Here is a 13,589-nt window from a genome sequence, read left to right on the forward strand (position 1 = left end):
TTTCATTTAGCAATTATATTATTATTTCACTCTTTTTTCTTTTTTAAAATTTTTAACTAAGTTTATTTGGGTGACATTGGTTAATAAAAGTATATAGGTTTCAAGTGTATAATTCTGTAATACATCATCTGTATATTGCATTGTGTGTTTATCACCCAAAATTAAATCTCCTCCTGTCACCATATATTTGACCCCCTTTACCTTTTACTACCCCCCAACCCCCCTTTCCCTCTGGTAACCACCATGTTGTTATCTGAATCTATGACATTTTTAATTTATTTTTTTCCTTTTTATTGAATTTATTGGGGTGACACTGGTTAACAAAATTATACAGGTCTCAGGTGCACAATTCCACAGCACATCATCTGTACACTGTACAGTGTGTTCGCTACCTAAGTCAGGCCTCCGCCCATCACCATTCACCCCCATTCCCTCCTCCCCATTTCTCCCCAGCAATCACCACAGTTGTCCGTGTCCATGATTTTTTCTCTTTATTTTCTTTTTTTTGCTCAATCCCTCCTTGTTTGTTTGTCCTGTTTACTTGTTGCTTTCAGTTTTATAAACCATTTCAAATGATCAATTTTTGGCTTTGTTCATTCTATTACATGTCTGTTTTCTTTCCATTGGTTCTCTTTTATTTCCTGCCCTCTATTTTTGGAGGGTGAGTTCAGTTTTTTGTTTGTCTAATTACTTAAACTCATTCACTTTGAGGATTCCTTATTTTTTAACGTAATGGCTTGAAGTCCTATATTTTCTTCTAAGAACCATGTTGGCTTCATCACATAAGTTTGATATGTACCATTTTCATTGTCCTTCAGTTCTCAGTACTTTCTGATTTTCATTATGATTCTTCTTTGACCTATGTGTTTTTAGAAATGTTTAATTTCCAAAAGTATGAGTTTTGCCTTATCTTTTCATTAATTATTTCTAACTTCATTTCCTTGTGGTCAGAGAACTTTCTACATGACATCAGTCACTTAAAGTTTTGTGAGCCTTGTTTTATGGCATAATATGTGGTTAATTTGGTAAAAGTTCTAAGTGCCCTTGAACAAGATGAGCATTGTGCAATAGATCCATTAGGTTAAGCTGGTTAATTGTGTAATTCAGATCTTTTATATTCTCACTGATTTTGTGTGCCTGACCTCTCAGTTATTAAACAAATGTGTGAAAATTTCTCACTCTGGTGGTGTATATCTTTTCATCTTAAATACATATATACGAAGACTCAGTAATTAAGTAGGTGCATACAAATTAAAATTCTTATATCTTGCTAGTAAATTGAAATTTTTCTCCACTCTGTAATTACTTTTTTACCTCTACCAATGTTTTGTCTTATATATTTTGCCTGAAAATTACATAGTTATAGAGTTCTTTTGACAATCATTTATGCAATATATCTTTATTTCCCACTTCCATTTTCAAACTATACCCTGATGTTTTAGATGAGTCTTTTATTTTTTAATCAAGACTAAAAATCTTGTCTTCTAACAAAATCTTTAATTATATTTTAATGCTTTTATATTCCTGTAAATACAATTAAGGGATGATTTCCCTGAACATCACTAAAACACTCTAAAACTCATGTAACAAAGCACCAAAGATTTCTACATTACATAGAACATTTTAAACCCAATTTACCAAATTAATTAGAGCTAAATGGATGTTATTGAGTATGTTTTTGTCTAGTGTGTATTTATTCTGTGGAGTATTGCATGAAAATTACCTTGACTTTCTATGCTTAATAATAAGTATGTACTGTTATATAACTAAACAAAGAGCTTATCTGTTAAATATGGGTAAGGATTCTATCTAAATTGGATCTAAGTGTTAGTTCCACTAGATAACTGTAAGAAACACACACAAAAACTAAATTCTCAGGGAAACAACATTAGCAAGAGATAAGACATGATCAGGAAACAGCTGAGTACTTGTGCAAAAACTATAAAACCTCTTTGTGAACATACACAGAACTTAACTTTTTGCTTGTGCATATGTGGATTTATCATAGTTGGTTTTTATTTCAGATATAAAGTTTTTGATAAAACATATGCAAGTCATTATTACAAATATCTAGATGTTGAGAGCTCAGAGGTGGGAGATAGCTCTATTTGGAATTATTTCTACTATCCTATGTGTCTGCTTTCTATCTGTCTAACCTTATTTGAGTCTACCTTTTTTGTCCTAACTTTTTTGTTTGCTTCTTTTACCATTTTACAATATTGATTAGATGGTTTTTTCCTCTCATTTTTTTCTCTACATATTTGAAAGTTACATTTTCTATATCTATTCTTTTATTGGTTACCTTAACATGTTCAGAGTGCCTACTTAACCTATCAAAATCTGAAATTACAATGTTCACATCTAAAGCAATGACCTTATGTATCCTTTAAATCTGATCATGCCCTTCTGACTTATATGTACTGTAATTATTTTTGGATATCTTAGTTCTACCTTGGTTGTTTTTGCTGTTGTTGTTAAGACTTTTAATTGATTTCTAGAGAGAGAGGAAGGGAGAGGGAGAGAGAGAAAAAAGCATCAATGTGAGAGAGAAACATCGATCAGCTGCCTCCTGCAGGCCCCCCACAGGGGATGTGCCCTGACCAGGAATCAAACCAGCAACCCTTCGTTGCACCAGCTGAGTCACACTGGCCAGGGCCATAGTTCTACCTTGTTTTAAACCCAAAGAGAAATATTATTTTGCATATTCAATGTTGTTTCTGTTTACCCACATATTTACCACTCTTTTTTTAGCCCTTTTTGCATCTTCCATGTGGAATTGATTCCTTTTGCCTAGAGTACATCTTTTGAATTTTTTAAAGAGAGCATCTTTCATTACAAACTCTCTCACCTTTCTTCATCTGCCAATATATTTTTCTTTTTTTTCTTTCTTCAAAGTTATTTTGCTAATTATATAATTCTAGACTGACAGATATTTTTTCTCATCACAATGAAATATCCCACTATTATCAAGTTTCCATTGTTCTTGCTGAGAAGTCAGTTATCAGCTTAGTTATACTTCCTTTCTCTGTGGTAGAGTTTTTAAAAAGATTTATTTCTTAGTCTATAGCATTCTGTACTTTAAGCTAGATAATGCAGGTGTTTGTTTATTTTTTATTTATTCTACCTTGGATTCATGAATCTATAGGTTGATATTTTACATCAAATTGGCAAATTTCTCAGTCTTTTTCTCTTTAGCTATTGCTTCTACCTCATTCTTTCTCTATTTCTAGAACTCCAATTATCTGAATTATATTAGAATTTTTCACTCTGTTCTGCCTGTCTCTTTTCTGCTATATTTCCTGTTTTACTCACTGTGCTACATTCTGGATAAATTCTTCAGATTCATCATCTGGTTATTTCTGAAAGTTCTGTTTTATTCTTTTTCAAGTCTGCTTTTTAAATTTTATAGCACTTTATATTTTAAGCCTCTTTTTAAAGCAAATATTTTTAAACTCTAAACAGCCATTTTATTGTGTGATAAATCCATATCTACATGTTTTGCTGGTTTCATTCAGTTGTTTGCTTACTCTGATGGTACTAATCATGTTGTCCTGTTTCCTTGTGTGTTTGTAATTCTGACAGTGAGTTCCCATTCTTTGGAATGTCATCTGAAAGTATTCCTTGAGAGCTGGCTTGATAGTGGATAGGATGTTTTGCATTCATTTTTTTCCAAGTTCCTGAGGACACTAACAACCTGGAACGGTTTTAAACTAAAATACCACCAGTAGCCTTTTAAACCACCCAGATGGTATGACTTCAATCTGTAAATGCTTGTACACTGATCTGTTAAGAATTATGGAGAAAACCTCTTTTCCCATAAAGCTAATGCCAAGTTTTAAAAGAGATGAATTTCAAGTTCACTTAAATTGGATAAATATCAGGGTGGTAGCTCTACTTACCTGTCAGAATTCTCATTTTCATTAGTTTTTTACTTCTGAGGGAGGCTGGATCAAAGTGTATCTTTTTCCACAATGCCAGAAACAGATCAACGGTATGTTTCCTTATTACCTCAGTTAGTGTACGTGTGTGCATGTGTGTGAATGTAAAAACATCTGCTCTCTACTTTTCATTAAAAATACAGGAATTAGTTGAATTACATCTAATGCCTATGCCTGAGGACGACATTAAGATATTTGTGTTTATTTAAATAACATTCTTGATCACCTACCATTTTCAATTTGTGTTGTTTCCATTTCAGTTGCATTTGAATCCGCAGGAGCCCCTCAAAAAAATCTTCTACATAGAGTCTGTGACCCAGACAGCACCATGATGTGGTTTTTCCTTTTCCTGAAAAGGAAATGAAATAACACTCTGTTTCTTGTGACCTCTCCCAGAAGGCAGAATATATAATGTCATCAAATTCCCTGTTAAGTCTTTCTTTTTGTTTGTTTTTTAGTTTGCTTATCTTTGGAATTACATTTGCTTGCAATTTGTGTTTCTAGAAAATAATAGAGACAAACAAGGATCTCAGTGTCCTAAATGAGGTAAGAAATTTGTGTTTGGATGTCACTATAATCCTACAATTTCTGCTCTAGGAAAAGTAATAAAGGGAGTCTGAACATCTGCCATCTTGGACTGGTAGCTCTTTCTGGCAGTGGAGACAAAGCCCAGGGACTTAGAATAAAAAGTTAAAGAAAAAAAGAACATAGAATAGCAGAGAGACAGCAAGCCTATTTAGGTTCATATACACGAGTGTTTCCATATATTTACTTTAGTTTTAGAGCAACTAAAAACATCTTAAATCTGTATGGCTGAGCATTGTTGAATTTGCCAGTTAACTGTGTTCCTTTACAAGAAAAATAAAATAAAATAAATGGATAAGTATCCCAACATGTTGTGACTCTTACTATTTTCTCCTAAAGTGCTTTTCTTATTTCCCCATGACAAAATGAGAAGGCATCTATAATTGTTATTTAACATTTACAGGGCACCTACCAGATGCAAGGCACGTTGCATGCGTTATATAATTTAATTCATCTCCTAGTAACCCTTTATTGTCTCCCATTTTGAAAATGAGAAAACTGAGAAAGTAAAAAAACTAATAATCATGTGTCCACGTATACTCGTATGTTAAATAGAGGTACTGTGATTTAAACTAATCCAGGTAAAATCTCTGATTTTTCTAGTATAAGTTATAACAGAAAAAAAATATAGCAAAAGTTTAATCATTTTTGTTTAAACCAAAAATAAGAACATCGTTCAAGCCATGTTAAGGAAATAGGAGCAAGTCAAATTTCAGGAGCAGTTTTAATTTTTCTCTTCCAGAGCAAGGAAAAGTAAGGAGCTTAGTGGATTGGTGAAAGCAAAAACAAAGCTAATGTTTTAAAGGCTATATGTGCCCATGTGTCTACATCCAAGTTGTATATATGTGAAAAATAAATACTACCTATAGAAGACATGTCTTCAATTAAGAAATCTTAAAAACAAGCTTTGCCACTTAAAAAGTAGGTAAATTTATTCATTGATAACATGACAGTAAAATGTATTAAACCACCTTATTCCTTTTGATAGTTTCCCTTTCTAATAAATTTCCTTCTAACCCAGAGGCCACTGTTATACAAGAAAACTATTAGTCACTATAGTACATCCAGGAATTATTAATCAAAGTAAAAATGTTGTCAGTTGATATAGCTCTTCTAAGATCGTGATAAAAAGAAAAGTGTGCTTTTATTAAAATTCTCCAAAAAGACGCAGTAGTCCACAATGGAAATACTCACATGAAGATGCCACTCAGACCAAATGTTCATGCTTGAATCTCTCAATAAAATACCTCTAGTGAAGTGGTGAATAGGAAGCTAAAAACCATATTTAATTTACTTTGCTGATTGGCATTTTATTACCATCCTAACCTAAAGAGCTCTTGTATAAATTTCAATGGTATTAGATACAGCTTGAATAAACCTATAGTGTCACTTAAAGGATCTCTATTCTAATGCAATCAAGAAAGACTGTCTCGAAGAGCCCTCAAAACTCTGAACCAACTGGGCATTCATTTGCTCTCTGACTCTTGCTGCCTCTTTCATCTCTGTCCTGTAATACAGGCAGGAAGAAATGTTAAGTTTTATGTATAAGTAATACTGATAGTGCTTTAACCTTCTAGGATAGTATTGAGATACACAAGTTTGCTAACCTGTTGACCTTCCCTGGTATTGTATACATGGAAAGGTTTTATTTTAAATGGTGAAATATTTTTTGTATAAATATCTATATAGCATCATTTTCCAATGCACATACTAAAAACTAAAATTCTAAATATAGAAATAAATAGTATATAGACCAACATATATTACCAAGTAACAGCAAGCAAACTGCCACCTCAATATCTTCAAAAGCTGCCTTAAAGAGTTTGTCTAAAGCAGGGTTTCTCAACTTCAACACTATTGACATTTTGGGCAGGATAAATCTTTGTTGAGGAAGCTGCCCTGTGCATAGTAGGATGTATAGCAGCATCCCTGGTCTCTACCTCCTAGACACCAGTAGCAATATCTCCCCCACACCTTCAGCCTCCTTGACACTGTGCCCACCAAAACTGCCTCCAGGCACTGAAATATCCCTGGGGGCAAAATCACCACTGGTGTAAAGAATTAGCTCTGGATGAATGCATTATTAAAAACCACTTTAGTTGGTCTTGGATTATCAAGTTTTAGATAATCTTTCTATCATTTTATGTTATCTATTTAAGTCTGCTATAAGGGTTTTAAAGCTTTTGAAAAATTACAGTAAATTACAGGCTGTGTTAGATAAGGATAATATCTTTCTAGAGTTTTGACACACTGTAAGCCCTCAAATAACACGTGTTGAATGAATTGATGAATGGCTGAATGAATAAATTCTCACTAAGAGAATGAGATAGCAGTGCTGTGTAAACTCAGGTAGGATTGGCCGTGACCCAGCTATCCACTTTAGGACTGAGCACTGACAGACCCACTTAGGAAGCCAGGCAAGGGCTGGGAGGAACAGCACAAACTTCATGTGTGGGTAGGAAACTGTCTACTAGGCAGCCATTGCTTCAGTTAAGGTTCATGCTAAATAATCACGCAGTTGGAGGTCATCCAATATGTGTAATACAGTGCCCGAAAGGAATACTGCAGCCAAAACGACATCCACAGGCTCAAATGGGTGGCCAGGTAGGCAGCTGACGTTCTGCAAGCTGGTAAACCAGTAATGGTGCTCCAGTCACCATTCTGAGACACAAGGTCAAGACTCTAATCACTGGGGGCAACGGACAAGAACAAAGCTGAGAATTTCTCATGCCAGGTTATTAGACAACAATGAAAAGAATTTAAACATAAGAATGACTGTGATTCATTTACCAGAGCTGAAGCCCTCAGTGGGCCCATAATCTTCCCTTTTATTGCATGAGTAGATGATTCTTGGTGGTTTGTATGCTGGTGGGCAATATTTTAAAGCATTAGATTTCAGTTATATTAATACAGATTTATATGTGTTTATGAGTACCTGCACTAACCTATACACATGCACACACATATACACACACAATCATACTTTTATAGTTAAAATATTCAAATTCTGAAAAATTAATTTGGAATAGAAATATCACTATTCTGAGTAAATGTGCTCCTATAGTAAACCATATGAAGAAAGTATTAAGAGTTGAAGAATTCATTTAGACACCTGTAACAGAAAAAGCCATCACAGAGATCCAAAATCTCAGTTATGTCCATTCAGGGGCTTTATGGTGACCACAGACCTCCCTGCTCCGGGAATACCCTGACAATGCGTTATACAGACAGCATCAGGGTGCGCCTAGCTGCCGCCTGAGAAATACCTTGGGCTCTTCCAGGGAGGTCAAGGAAGTTCCTACTACTGTGAATATTCCCATATGTCCAATGCAAGGCATCCTGGAGATAGCCTCCAGAAACTCCCTGTAAAATTCACTCCTTTAAGTGTACAGTCCAAGGACTCACAATCTGGGATCTGTAAACTACAGGTTTTATGAATCGCTTCAGAGTGTCTACAAACCCTAGCCGTTGTATGCAAAGTTACAGGTATGTTTTTTAGACATTCTTCCAAAGCTTTCACCAAATTCTCAAACCCCTGTCATCTAGAAAAACTTCAGAGCCCAGCCGGGCGTGGCTCAGCGGTTGAGCGTTGACCTAGGATCCAGGCGATCAGGGTTCGATTCCTGGTCAGGGCACATGCCCGGGTTGCAGGCTGCAGCCAATCAATGACTCTCCTATCATTGATGTTTCTATCTCTCTCCCTCTCCCTCTCCTTTCCTCTCTCTGAAATCAATAAAGATATATAAAAAAAAAAAGGAAAAAAAAAAAGAAAAACTTCAGAATGATAAATTCAAAGACATTCTAGAGTCATGAATTCAGCACATCACCAGACATCTAAAATATCACATATATTTTAGAGTGAAAGAATTAAACACCTATTACCGTTTGAATATTGCTGTTAGAAGTATAATAATATTCAAAGCTATATATCTTAAGGTTTGCCTTGTTTAATTATATCTAGTAGCCTTTAATAAAGTATTATTAATTAATACATGAATACATAGCTTAATATATTTCAGATATGGTTGCTTTCTTTAAAAAAAAATGTTTTTATTGATTTCAGAGAGAGGAAGGGAGAGGCAGAGAGAGATAGAAACATCAATGATGAGAGAGTCATTGATTGGCTGCCTCCTGCACGCCCCCTGCTGGGGATCAAGCCCGCCCCCCGGGCATGTGCCCTGACTGGGAATCAAACCTTGATTTCCTGGTTCATGGGTCGACACTTAACCACTGAGCCAGGCTATGGTTACTTTCATTTGCTTTTAAACTTCACAAACAGTTCACCTAAAAGCTATCATCTGCAAAATTTCAAGTTTCACTTCTGGGTAATCTCAAAGTTAAGCCATTAAAAACCATATTTTTTTTACGAGTTCATATTTCTGTAATTTTTATGTGCCTGCTAGAGTTCAGTTAAGTTTTAACAAGTATAGAAGCTAATGTTTCAGAAAATTAATCAGTGATTTTTATTTTTTTTTTCAAATTGCAAGCTAAATCACAAATTGAACCTGAGGTAAACTTGATGTGCATGAATTTCCCTAAGTCTTCATTTCTTTCATGTTTGATTTCTTTCGTGTTTGATTTCTTTCATGTTTCATCGTAATCACAGGGCTTTTAATTCCTCAGCTTTCATTAGAAATAAAATCAAACAAAAATGCATCGATTATCCAACACACCTCTTCCTTCCTTCCAGGCAAAACCAACGTAAATGTTAACAGTACCAGTGAGCACTCTGGGTCAGAGCTATGCTAAGGCCTTTGCGTGAACTATTTCCTTTAATCCTCACAAAAGCCCTATGATAAGAATATTATCATCTCCACTTTAAACATGAAAGAAATGAAGACTTAGGGAAATTCAGTGACTCAGCCAGGAAGCAGGATCCAATAGCTCATATGTTTTATCTCACTCCAAATCCTGAGCACTTTAAAAGCAATTTATTGGCATTTATTTGCTCCACTTTCAAGTCTCGTCACAAAAACAATATTGAGTCTGGTGGCTTGCAGGTTCTTCCTCATTTTCAACCATCCTGTTCACATCATGAAATATCTTCTTCCTTAAAACCACTTTACTTTGGTCCCTCTTTTCCTCAATATACTGCAGTCTCTATAGAAAATAACAAGCAAAAACAAAGCCAAAAACTTTGAAAACATGCCAAGCACTACTCCTTCTCTTTCACTGACCTTATCAAAACTTTACACAGTGGTAGCAAAAAGAAAGAAAGAAACAAGAAGCAACTTGGTTGCAATCCCACTCTCCCTCTGTCTGGTTTTCAGGATACTTGCTTCTCATACGAATTAACACTTTTTTTCCTGGATGATATGGTAAATAGCTCAACTTTCATTATAAATAAAATCAAACAAAAATGAATCGATTATCCAACATGCCTCTTCCTTCCTTCCAGGTTAACACTAAACATGAGAAATGTGCATTTATTAAATTGAACTCTTTTGGAAATATTAGATATAAAAATAATAGTTTTTATTTAAAATGCTATAAAAGGACTGAGTAAAATCAATAGGAGCTGTCCAAGTTGTTCCAGACTTCACAACCCACAGTGAAATGCTGTCAGTTGGAACTGCAGCTCAGATTTCCAAATGCCCGCTCAGCCCCAGGACGTGGAAGAGCAGCTGTTAAGGGCTGCAGGAGTTTCACATGAGTCAACCTTGCGTTTTGTTTAGAACTTTCCTCAAACCCAAATCCTCTGCTTGCTGCTACCTCTCTCCTACCCTTCAGAATCCTTATCTCCACTCCCTCACCTGATTTCTATAGTTCTGCAAGAAAACAAAACGGAAATAACAGTTTCAAATGACCTCTTCCTTGCCAAATAAAAACTCCTTCTCTCATTTGATCTGTTTCCAGCATTTCCCTGCCGAAGCTCCTTTTGTGGCTGCTGTGGCCACAACCCTCGCTGGTTACGCAGCTCCCTCTCTTTCAGTCTCCTTCCCTTCTTTTCCCTTCGCCTACAGCCTAAATGCTCACGGGCACCAGAATCGAGTCCTCAGGCCTCTTCCTTCGTATGTCAGTCTACATGATTTCCCAGATAATCTGACCCCAACTTATCACTTTCATCATTTATATATTTCTCAAATTTTCATTCCTAGCTCCCCCTTGGGTTGCAAATTCATATTATCCCATGGACGTGCCACTGGGCTGTCGCAACAGGCATGCCAAACTCAATATCAACAAGAACTCAACATCTTCCCCTTCCCCAGGTGGCCTCCCCAGATGGGCTGTCCCAGTTCAGTGAATGATACTTATGTCTGAAAACTGAAGGCTGGGTTTAACATTTGTTCCTGGATTGGTAGTTGTCACTAAAGTCCAACAGAGACACTTCATCTTTGAAACCCCAGCTTGGAGTAGTGCGTTCCACACATAGGTACTCAAACCACACTCCTTTTTCTTCTTCATTAAGCTAAACTAACATCAAGTGCTTTTCTGAAAGTGAAAGTAGGAACACGTAATTTCTTGCCTAATATTCTTCAGTGGCTCCCTATTCAACTCTTGACAAAATCCAAAGTTCTTGCCGAGACCCTTAGCCGTGGAGGGAGCCCCTGCCTTCTCCTCTCTCCTCATACGCCCACCTTCAAAAGTGCCCTGGGCTCCAGTAGAATCCAACTACTTGTCATCCTCAAAGAATGATCACCTCTCAAGGCTTCACAATTCCTCAAATGTTTTCTCTTCGAATACCCGGCCCCGTGTTTTCACCAAAGTCCAGTTATTCCTCAAGGCTTAGCTCAATTATTGCACTCTTCAGAGAAACTCCTATGGCTTCCCAGAGCACCCTGTGAGAACCCCTGTGAGCTCATCACCACGTGATAATGACTTGCCCCTTTACCTATCTGCCCCACCAGTCCATAAACACCATAGGAATCAGGACTGTGTTTCATCTCCGCGGCCCTCCAGCTAGCACAGCACCTGATGATGAATGATTTTGCTTGTTGAAGAGATGAAAATGTTTGGGGAGATGCATAAAGGATGCCTTCTTAACTCCTCTTTGGAAGGAAAAAAAAAAAGGTAAAACGTCAGTACCACTAGAGGGCACAGAATTATAACAGAATTTTCCACTACACTAATTCAAAGGAGCTGTTTCTTTCTGTATCAACTTCTTCACACAGTTCCTAAGTATATGAATCTGAAAAATATCAAATAACTGTATTCAAACTACTTCCAGGAAGAAGTGTTTATGCAGTTGGCTGAAATAAAGAGAGCGGTGCTGTCATATTTAACATGTCAGAAAAAATGAAACTGGGTACAGCCAAGTACAATAAACAAGGTTTTATAAATATAACTGAAGGTAGTGTTAGGGAAAAGATCAAAATGTAATTTCAATAAACTGATACTACAAGATTTGTGACTGTTTTACAATTTTCAATACAAAAAGAGTATCTGTGCAGGGAAGCCCTTACTTCTGCAGCAAAAGGAAGAGGAATATTGAGGCTATTTCTATATTTAGAACAAAACCCCAAAGCCTGCTTTAAAACAGCAAATAGAAACTTTCTAATACTTCTCTTTTGGAAAGAGAAACTGTCAAGGTTATTAACACACACTAAAAGGTAAGCTTTTTATTTCAAAAGGTAACATAATTTAGTAGTTTAAAATATTTTTGTTTTTGTGGGCTTTATTTTATTTTTCTTTATTTTTATTGTTGACACTATCACAGATGTCCCCATTTCCCCCCATTAAATACCATAAGTTTGAGTCCTGGCTCAAATACTTATTAGTTTTGAAACATTATTAACTTGCACAGCTCAGTTTTTTCTTCTATAAACTGGATATGAATGCAGTGTCTACTTTATGGGGCTATTGTCAGAATCAAGTGAAATAATTTTTGTAAATCACAGTGACTAAAGCACAGTAACATATGCTAAAATTTGCTATTACTTTGCTTTGACAATGGTGATCACATTATTAATTCTTAGGAAAATCAATTTCGATAGTTGCTGGAATGAAAATGGTGAGAACTTTAGGGCCTTTTCTTCACTATTTGTTTGTTCTTTCACCAATCTCTCTTCATATCTACATACATGCACACCTACATTCTTTCTGCATCCCTGGAGCAAAGGCTATTCTGAAAGGGCCATGCCTCATCCACTGTGTAGGGCAGGGTTAGGCTCCTTACTGTGTTGGAAACTTCCTGTAGTCTGGCCAGTCTCAAATGATCTCTGATTTTGCCCTGGGTTCTCTGATTAATTTCTGCTTGTTGGAGAAACACCTTGAGAAACAGCATCAGATCTCTTACAGATAAGAATTCTTGATTCATTAAAATGGTACTGGGATACACAATGCTGATACGTTTTAAATAATAAGCAGCAATAAATATGTTTACTTAACCAATGGTTATAATAAATGTTAATACAATTAAAGTGGCTATGCTTATTGGTATGGTTATAACTTGATAGAAAGGAAATAAAAACTGAGGAAAAGGGTGACATAGCTTAAAGGGCTTTCTATTCAGGAGCAAGGAGACTTCCATTCTACCTCTAGGCCTACAAGGCAAACAAGAGCCTCAGGCAAGTCACTGAACAGCAGCCAACAATGGATTTCCATTTCTTCCTCAGTAAATTTCCTTTTTGCCCTAAGGTTTGAGAAGTCTACTTGTCACTACCACTCTTGTTGGCCCAGGAATTTCAGTGGCTCAGAGTACATTCACATCACTAAAAAGTGGCACTGATATTACTCACTAGTTGATCAGAACCATGAACATGACTTGATGGGAGGATGTGTTGAGGTGGGAGGGCTGAGGCTAATGGGAAGATGACAAGGCACAGGGAAGAAAGAAAGGGGGAGAGCATTTTGTGAAACTAGCTCAGATCTAGTTATTCTGCCTTAAAAGTCTCCACTGGGCATCTCTAGCTCTTGTACAGACTTTTCAGTATTACTATTTTAGAGTACCTTGAGGAGAAAAGTACAATGGGATAGAAGCACAATGAAATAAAATGTTTCTAGTAACTATTTTCAGTCGAGACCATCTCCATGTAGACTTCAGAGAACAAAAGTTTCCACCCTCAGATTTCAGGCACGCATCTTACAACATGTAGAGAATGAGTGATCGAAAGCAAATCCATCTCC

At 36.2% G+C, this 13,589-nt stretch overlaps 1 long non-coding RNA gene across 2 annotated transcripts in view; it reads right to left on the minus strand.

The window, feature by feature from the left end:
- The window catches only part of LOC308558599, a 111,143-nt gene that overhangs the window by 93,342 nt on the left and 4,212 nt on the right, over window positions 1–13,589 (minus strand). For both annotated transcript variants that reach the window (XR_013999031.1, XR_013999032.1), the window contains exon 2: window positions 4,169–4,287. This is a non-coding gene — a long non-coding RNA (uncharacterized lncRNA). The remainder of the gene's footprint in view (window positions 1–4,168; window positions 4,288–13,589) is intronic.

Source organism: Miniopterus schreibersii, assembly GCF_964146895.1.
Source record: "Miniopterus schreibersii genome assembly, chromosome: 6".
Taxonomy (NCBI): Eukaryota; Metazoa; Chordata; class Mammalia; order Chiroptera; family Miniopteridae; genus Miniopterus; species Miniopterus schreibersii.